Raw genomic sequence first — 8811 nt, 5'->3', positions numbered from 1 at the left:
TTTCCATCATGATTTCCAAGTTGGATTTCCTAGGGGCGTTATTGTTAGGTGTAGATGGGATCGGCTTCTGATATCCTGGAGGTATAGCTGGGGCTTGATTTGGAGATTGTCCAGGTGCGTATAAAGCATTATTACTATTATATGAAAAATTGGGATGATTCTTCCAATTTGAGTTATAGGTATGCGAGTAGGGGCTTCCTTGAGCATAGTTTACTTGCTCCGCTTGGATTCCTGTTAGGAGTTGACAATCTGCAGGAGTGTGACCTTGGATTCCACAGACTTCGCAATTCTGAGTTATGGCTACCACGGTGGCTGGAGGTGATACATTTAAACTTTCAATTTTCTGGACCAGAGCATCCACTTTTGCATTAACATGATCAAGGTTACTTATCTCGTACATGCCAGTTTTCGTTTGAGGTTTTTCTACCATTGTTCGTTCGCTTCCCCACTGATAGTGGTTTTGAGCCATGCTTTCGATAAGTTGGTAAGCATCAGCATAAGGTTTGTTCATTAGTGCACCACCTGCGGCGGCGTCTATTGTTAACCTTGTGTTGTACAGGAGACCATTATAGAAGGTATGAATTACTAACCAGTCCTCTAAACCATGGTGTGGACAAAGTCTCATCATGTCTTTGCATCTTTCCCATGCTTCGAAGAGAGACTCGTTATCTTTCTGTTTAAATCCATTTATCTGGGCTCTTAACATAGCTGTTTTGCTCGGCGGAAAATATCGGGCAAGAAAAACTTTCTTCAACTCGTTCCATGTGGTAACTGAGTTGGAAGGAAGAGATTGAAGCCATCTTCTAGCGCTATCTCTTAACGAGAAAGGAAAAAGACGAAGTCGAATTGCCTCTGAAGTGACACCATTAGCTTTAACAGTATCAGCGTATTGGACAAATACGGATAAATGAAGGTTTGGATCCTCGGTAGGATTTCCAGAGAATTGGTTCTGTTGCACTGCCTGCAATAGTGAAGGTTTAAGTTCAAAGTTGTTTGCTTCGATTGCGGGTGGAGCAATATTCGAATGCGGCTCATCTTGCGATGGAGCGGCGTAATCTCGAAGAGCACGAGCTGGTTCTGCCATCTCGGGTATCGAAGGGAAAATATTTTTGAAATCAGGAAGTTCGACAGGAGGGAGATTGTTTGCAGCACGATATTCCCGAATTCGTCGTAAGACTCGGAGATATAGTTCGATATCGTTGATTCGTAAGTAGAACGGCTCGCCTTGTGAGCGAGTGTGTGGCATACAAATCAATGAAAGAAAGAAAAGAAAAGAAAAATAAGCCTTAGTCTCTACAGCGTAACAGAAGAGTTACGATATCGACTAAATAAAAGTCCCCGGCAACAACGCCAAAAACTTGATCGCGACTTTATGAGTCGAATTGGGGTACAAACTGCAAGTGCACAGTTCTATCGCGTAGTTTGAAAAGATATCGATCCCACAGGGACTTATGAATCGATATACCGTTTTCTAAGGTTACTTCGTAAAGCTAAGGCGGATGATACTTTGATTGTTTGGGGAAAAGTTAAAACTAAAAATAGGATCTAAATAAAATATCAATTAAGCGGATATCGGTATGTAGTTCGTCGTAATTAGGGAATCAAATCTTCGTTGGTTTCTTGGTTTTTAAAATAAATCTTTTCAGTAGATACTATTGATTCAAAGTCTTATCTCAAACTCTCGCTCTGTTGAATAAACTATGATTTTATATTAACGTAGCTGTCACTTATTAGTTAAGTCAAAAACCACTTTTTGAAAACAATAGAATCCGTAGAAACTCTTTTTAAGAAAACACTAATCGTTTAAACACCCTTATCTCAAACTCTCGCTCTGTTGACTTAGGTTATATAATTAAATTCAAATGCTTAACTCTCGTCCTCACATTCAATCTTTAAAAATACTTTTTGAAAAAGATTAGAATTTAATTAACTCTAAAAATTGCTCTCGCCCTGATCTAGAATTAATGTCCAATTTACACTGTCCAGTTAAAAACTCAAACTCTCGTTCTATTGATTTTAACTTCTTTATGTCTTTTACTTTCGTACAAAAACCTTGTTATTAAACCTGTAAATTGGGACCGTGAAAAGAGTGATTTTAATTTTAAACTTAATTAAACCAATTTAGTTTTGATTCCTTCATTCCGCTTACTCTACATACCGACACCTAAATGAATTAGCCAGACATGCTAAACAGATCTAAATAATTATCATGCATAAACAAATTCATCTCAGGCAAATAATATAAGTAAACAGTAAAGCAGGGCATATATAAATTCAAACAATAATTAAAGAATCTGAGTAATTAACAGCAGTCTTGAACACTCCACCACAGACCGGTTGGATTTGTTCTTGAATTCTTCAATCAAACAGAAAAATAAAAGCGAAGGAATAAAAAACTAGATTCTAACGTAAGGTTAGATCCGGTGAAAGGTACACAATAGTTTCCGGTGTAGAAACTATTATGCGAAAAAGAATTAATTAAGTGCTGGGAAAAGAAAATAGAAATTGCAAAGGAAATAATATAAAAGTTGTAAAAATAATGCTGTAAAATACTTATGCTGCTGGAAGAGAAAAAGTGCAAAAAGAGAAAACGGCGAAGAAGCAAAAACGTGGGACCTCTAGGGTTTTCCGTAAGGTTACTATTTATATTGGTCACTTGTTGTAACTGTTTCCAAAGGTATTCCGCGTCAAAGGTCTTCACGTGGCAAATGGTCAGGCGTGCAAATAGGTTTCAACGTGGTCTGTTTCGTTCCTTGTGCCAAAAATATAGGAGAATGGTGTGACGTCCGTCACACCATGTGTGACGCTCGTCACACAAGTGGATAAAGCGTGACGCTCGTCACAGCCTTTGTGACGCTCGTCACAGGCACAACGCCTGTGCTTTTGGGCTGGGCTTTGGCTTTTGATATTTGCTTCTTTTCATCCCTATTTGCACCTCCTTTTCTTCCTTTTTTACTTGTGCTTCAAATAAACTACCTGAGATAAATAGAAAGAAAATACCGCGTAATATCGAATAAAATGAAATAAATTGAAGTAAATAATAATATAATTTAATTAAATTGAGTCCTAGAATGTGATACTATTTCATGTAACGGATGAATGGGAAGAGAAACCACGACCAGACGTCAACAGACGAATGGGAAGAGAAACTCGATGTTTATGAACATCGAAAGATGATGTGTACCGACACAAAAAAAAGGACCCACACGGGGATCAACACGACACTCACCGGTATCGTAAGAATGACATCTATATATGTCAGAACAAAGGCAGACACTTGTCGGGGACTACGCTGGGGAGTCAATCAAGCTTTCCTTTCACGGACGGGTGAGGAAATAAACCTCTCTAGGGATTACCAATCCTGAATGTTGTCAGGAGCAACTGCCGCAAATGTGCAATACGGATGTTGAAAAATGATCCGCCTCTGCTGGGGATATGCTCCAATCTGGTTTAACACATGTATGCATATGTTTGGATTTTCTATGGCGTAATGCTCCATACTTAATGGAAATGCTACGCGATTTGAGGATGCAAATGCAAATGATGATTACTATATGCAAGATGCAAATGGATGAAAAATCCTGCTGGGGAAAGCCCACGATCGCGCTGCTGAGCGCACAATCCTGATTCGATCTTCCATCTCTGTGGGGACACACAACAATTCTGCTGCGGATACTTCCTGATCTGACATTCTTGGAATGGCAGAGAAACCAACTCAACTGAGGAGTCATCTGTTGGAAAAAACCAACCTTCCAATCATGCTGGGGACATAGCACTGCTGCTGGGGAGAGGATAATCTTCACTGGGGGAGGACCTCCACTGAACCCGATCCACTTGGGGATTCCGCTGGGGAAAACAAACAACGCCCACCTCCGTTGGGGAAACAACAACTTTCAGACTTGCTAGGGAAAAATACTATCAACCCTACTGGGGATTACAGCAAACTTCAGACCCGGCTGCTGAGGAACGAACTACCCACAGACACCTCTGCTGGGGAAATAGAAACCTTCGGGCTCGCTGGGGAACTAACAGTCCTCAGACTTGCTGGGGATTACAGCACTTCAGGCCCGGCTGCTGAGGAAACACCGATCTCGAAACCGCTGGGGAGACAAGCTCCGAACTTGCTTTGGACAACCCAACTTCTTACACTACTGGACAGTGTTGAAACAACTTTGAACAAACTGTGGCTCATCTGCTTTAGCCAGCAATCAAAGGTAGTAACCTGCAAAACAGCAAGACATACATGCCCCAGGGGATCGTATGGACAGAATACACTCAAGTGTACTCAACATTCAAAATGATTTTCAAATGTTTTATCTTTCTGCACGTTATTGTCTAGCCTACATGTTTTTTAGATGCAATGTTTATCAAAAATTCGGACGTTTTTGCAAACAAAACAGTAAAATAAAAACAAGAGAGCAATTTGACTGAATAACGACTTTTATTGATTGAAAATGGCCTGTAAAGGCAAAGTACATCAGGAAGCAATTCCTTGGAAGAGGAAATTGCGCACAAAAGGAAAATCTATCCTAATGGCAATGTGAACACGGCATCCACTATTTTCCAATTCTGTTATGACTCGTATATCCTCAATTTCCCCCAAATTCCCTGCTTTCTGAGAAGAATGATTGGACCGGTCATATCCTTCGAGATGGTAGACGTTGAAGCGCGATGAAGTACAGATAACTCAGACTGTAGTCTTCGCTCTAATCCCTCTTTTGCCTGGATCGCCTTTTCAAGTTTTCAATTCACCGGGATACCCATTTTTGCCTAAGCCGCCTTTGCAGGTTTTCGACTTACTGGGTGTACATATTTTTTCATTCTTTATCCCTAACTTTTGCCCGAACCTTTTTCCTTTTTTTTTGGTTCGCCGGGATGCCCTTTTTTGCCTGGACTCTTTTATTCTTTTCGTCCAGCGGGTCAATTTATGCGAAGTATTTTTTGACTACATCTGAGTTCACAGGGGATGGAAAATCCTCACCATCCATAGTTGTCAGCATCAAGGCTCCACCGGAGAAAACCTTTTTAACAACATATGGACCTTCGTCATTCGGAGTCCACTTGCCCCTGTTATCTGTACCGGGAGGAAGGATCCTCTTCAAAACCAAATCACCTGTCTGATAGCTTCGAGGACGCACTTTCTGATCAAAGGCTTTCTTCATCCTTCTCTGATACAATTGCCCATGGCACACAGCTGCTAGCGCTTCTCTTCGATAAGGCTCAACTCATTAAACCTTGTCCGAATCCATTCAGCTTCGTCTAGCTTGACATCCAGCAGGACTCTCAGAGAAGGAATCTCCACTTCAACAGGTAGGACTGCTTCCATACCATACACAAGGGAGTAAGGGGTTGCCCCGGTCGACGTACGTACTGAGGTACGGTACCCATGCAAAGCGAAAGGCAACATCTCATGCCAATCCTTGTACATCACGACCATCTTCTGCACAATCTTCTTAATATTCTTGTTTGCCGCCTCTACAGCACCATTCATCTTCGGTCTGTAAGGAGAAGAATTGTGGTGTTCGATCTTAAAATATTTACAGAGCTCTTTCATCATCTTGTTATTGAGATTCGAACCATTATCAGTGATGATTCTCTCAGGAACCCCATAACGACAGATAATCTCCTTCTTAATGAATCGGGCAACCACTTGCTTGGTAACACTGGCATAGGAAGCTGCTTCCACCCACTTGGTGAAGTAATCAATCGCGACCAAGATGAAGCGATGTCCATTAGAAGCAGTAGGTTCAATCTTCCCAATCATATCGATGCCCCACATCGGGAATGGCCAAGGAGAATTCATAACATTCAGAGGGCTTGGTGGTACATGCACTTTATCGGCATAGACCTGACATTTGTGGCACTTCCGAGCGTACTTGAAACAATCGGATTCCATGGTTATCCAGTAATAACCGGCTCTTAACAACTTCTTGGCCATTGCATGACCACCAGCATGGGTACCGAAAGATCCCTCGTGTACTTCCTGTGTCAACATGTCTGCTTCGTGTCTATCCACGCATTTGAGCAGAACTATGTCAAAGTTTCTCTTGTACAACACGTCATCCTGATTCAAATAAAAGCTTCCAGCTAGCCTTCTCAAGGTCTTCTTGTCATTCTTTGACGCTCCCTCAGGATACTCCTGACTTTTGAGGAAATTCTTGATATCATAGAACCACAGCTTCTCATCAACAACAGACTCGGCTGCAAACACATACACAGGCCTCTCGAGTCGATTCACAGCAACGTGTGGCACATGATTCCACCAATGAACTTTGATCATAGAAGACAAAGTAGCTAAGGCATCAGCCATCTGATTTTCATCCCGGGGTACATGATACAACTTCATTGTCTTGAAGAAAGTCAGGATCCTTCTGGTGTAATCTCTGTAAGGAATCAAATGCGGCTGGTGAGTATTCCAGTCTCCATTGACTTGGTTAATCACTAGAGCGGAATCTCCATAGATGTCCAGAGTTTTGATCCTTAGATCGATGGCTTCTTCAATCCCCATGATACAAGCCTCGTACTCAGCCTCATTGTTGGTTACTTCAAAAGTCAATCTGGCAGAAAAAGGTAAGTGTGCACCTTTAGGATTGATGAGTACTGCCCTAACACCGTTTCCATTCACATTTACCGCCCCATCAAACATCAGTGTCCACTTGTCATCAGGATCCGGTCCTTCCTCGACAAGAGGCTCTTCACAATCTTTCATCTTCAAGTACATGATGTCTTCATCAGGGAATTCAAACATCATCGGCTGATAATCATCGATTGGTTGCTCGGCAAGGTAATCAGACAGAATGCTACCTTTGATGGCCTTTTGCAACGTGTACTGGATATCATACTCTGTCAAAATCATCTGCCAACGAGCCACTCGTCCGGTGAGAGCCGGCTTTTCAAAGATATACTTCACGGGGTCCATCTTAGAAATCAACAAGGTAGTATGGTTCAACATATACTGTCTCAGTCGGCGAGCAGCCCATGCCAAAGCGCAACAAGTTTTCTCGAGCTGCGAATATCTTATTTCACAGTCGGTAAACTTTTTGCTAAGGTAGTATATTGCATGCTCTTTTCGACCAGACTCGTCATGCTGTCCCAATACACACCCCATCGAGTTCTCAGTCACTGAAAGGTACATTATCAGAGGCCTCCCAGGAACTGGAGGTATAAGAATTGGAGGTTTCTGTAAATATTCTTTTATCTTATCAAAAGCTTTTTGATAGTCATCATTCCACCTGATTGCTTGATCTTTTCTTAGCAATTTGAATATTGGTTCGCACATGGCTGTTAGGTGAGATACGAACCGTGCAATGTAGTTCAATCTCCCTAAAAACCCACGAACCTGCTTTTCCGTTCTTGGTTCAGGCATTTCTTGAATAGCTCTTACTTTCGCTGGATCAACCTCAATCCCTTTCTCACTGACAATGAAACCCAACAGTCTCCCGGATCTCACTCCAAACGTACACTTGTTTGGATTCAGCCTCAGTTTGAACTTTCTCAGTCTTTCAAACAACTTCTGCAAGTTTACCAGGTGCTCCTCTTCTGTCTGAGACTTCGCAATCATATCATCCACGTACACTTCAATTTCTTTGTGCATCATATCATGAAAGAGAGTCGTCATAGCCCTCTGTTAGGTAGCACCGGCATTCTTTAGCCCAAATGGCATCACCTTATAACAGAACGTACCCCAAGGTGTAATGAATGTCGTCTTTTCCATGTCTTCTGGCGCCATCTTAATCTGATTATAGCCAGAAAATCCATCCATGAAAGAGAAAATCGAGGATAGAGCAGTGTTATCAACCAATACATCAATGTGAGGTAATGGGAAGTCATCTTTCGGACTGGCTCAGTTTAAATCTCGGTAATCGACACACATCCTGACTTTACCATCCTTCTTCGGCACGGGTACGATGTTGGCCACCCAAGGGGGATAATTGGTAACTGCCAGAAAACCCGCATCCAACTGCTTCTGAACCTCCTCTTTTATCTTGACAACCATATAAGGACTAGTTCTGCGAAGCTTCTGCTTTACCGAAGGACAATCTTCTCTGAGAGGTAGCCTGTGCACCACAATATCCGTATCCAACCCAAGCATATCTTGATACGACCAGGCGAATACCTCCACATATTCTCTCAGCATCTCAATCAGCCCTCTCTTAACAGATTCCTTCAAAGCAGCCCCGATCTTGATCTCTTTCTTGGCGTCCTCGGTACCAAGGTTAATAATCTCTAACTCTTCTTGATGAGGTTGGATGACCCTTTCCTCCTGTTTCAATAATCTGGCCAATTCTTTGGGGAGTTCACAATCTTCCTCACTCTCCTCTTTGGCTTGGTAAATGGGATTATTGAAATCATACTGAGCCATAACAGAACTGTTTTTAGCGGAGTCCGCGAGATCGATTCTGCATGAACGATGTTTAATGCTTTATTTTAGAAAAGAGTTCAAGAAAGTCACAAAAACAAAAAACATTGCCATTTTATTGTTTTTGAAAATGTATGAAAATAAAAACAGAAAGACAGTGATCACAAATTTGTTTGCAAAACGTCCTTTATTAATGATAATCATTGAAAGTTCAAACATGATGTGGCCCTACAATGAACCACTACGCCCCGGGCAGAGCGTAGGGTTTTTTGCAGAATGAAAAACAAAAGAAAATTACTCTGTCTGAAGAGTAACTTGAACTATTTCTTCGGCTGTCCAATTATTCACCATCTCCCCTGGAGCACACGGGCGCACCCAGTTGTCCACATCGCAATCACTGTCGCCGTCTTCACCGCTGGTTGCAAAGACATCACCATGATTCATCAATCCTG

General features: G+C 41.9%; 1 non-coding gene across 1 annotated transcript; it reads left to right on the top strand.

Moving 5' to 3' along the window:
* Window positions 1-599: 599 nt before the first annotated feature.
* LOC127108592 (small nucleolar RNA R71) lies at window positions 600-706 on the top strand. Its single transcript, XR_007796118.1, has one exon. It is a non-coding gene; the product is annotated as a small nucleolar RNA R71 (small nucleolar RNA).
* The last annotated feature ends 8105 nt before the right edge of the window (window positions 707-8811 follow it).

This window comes from Lathyrus oleraceus, chromosome 7, assembly GCF_024323335.1.
Source record: "Lathyrus oleraceus cultivar Zhongwan6 chromosome 7, CAAS_Psat_ZW6_1.0, whole genome shotgun sequence".
NCBI lineage: Eukaryota > Viridiplantae > Streptophyta > Magnoliopsida > Fabales > Fabaceae > Lathyrus > Lathyrus oleraceus.
This window is presented reverse-complemented; position numbering and strand designations above follow the sequence as displayed.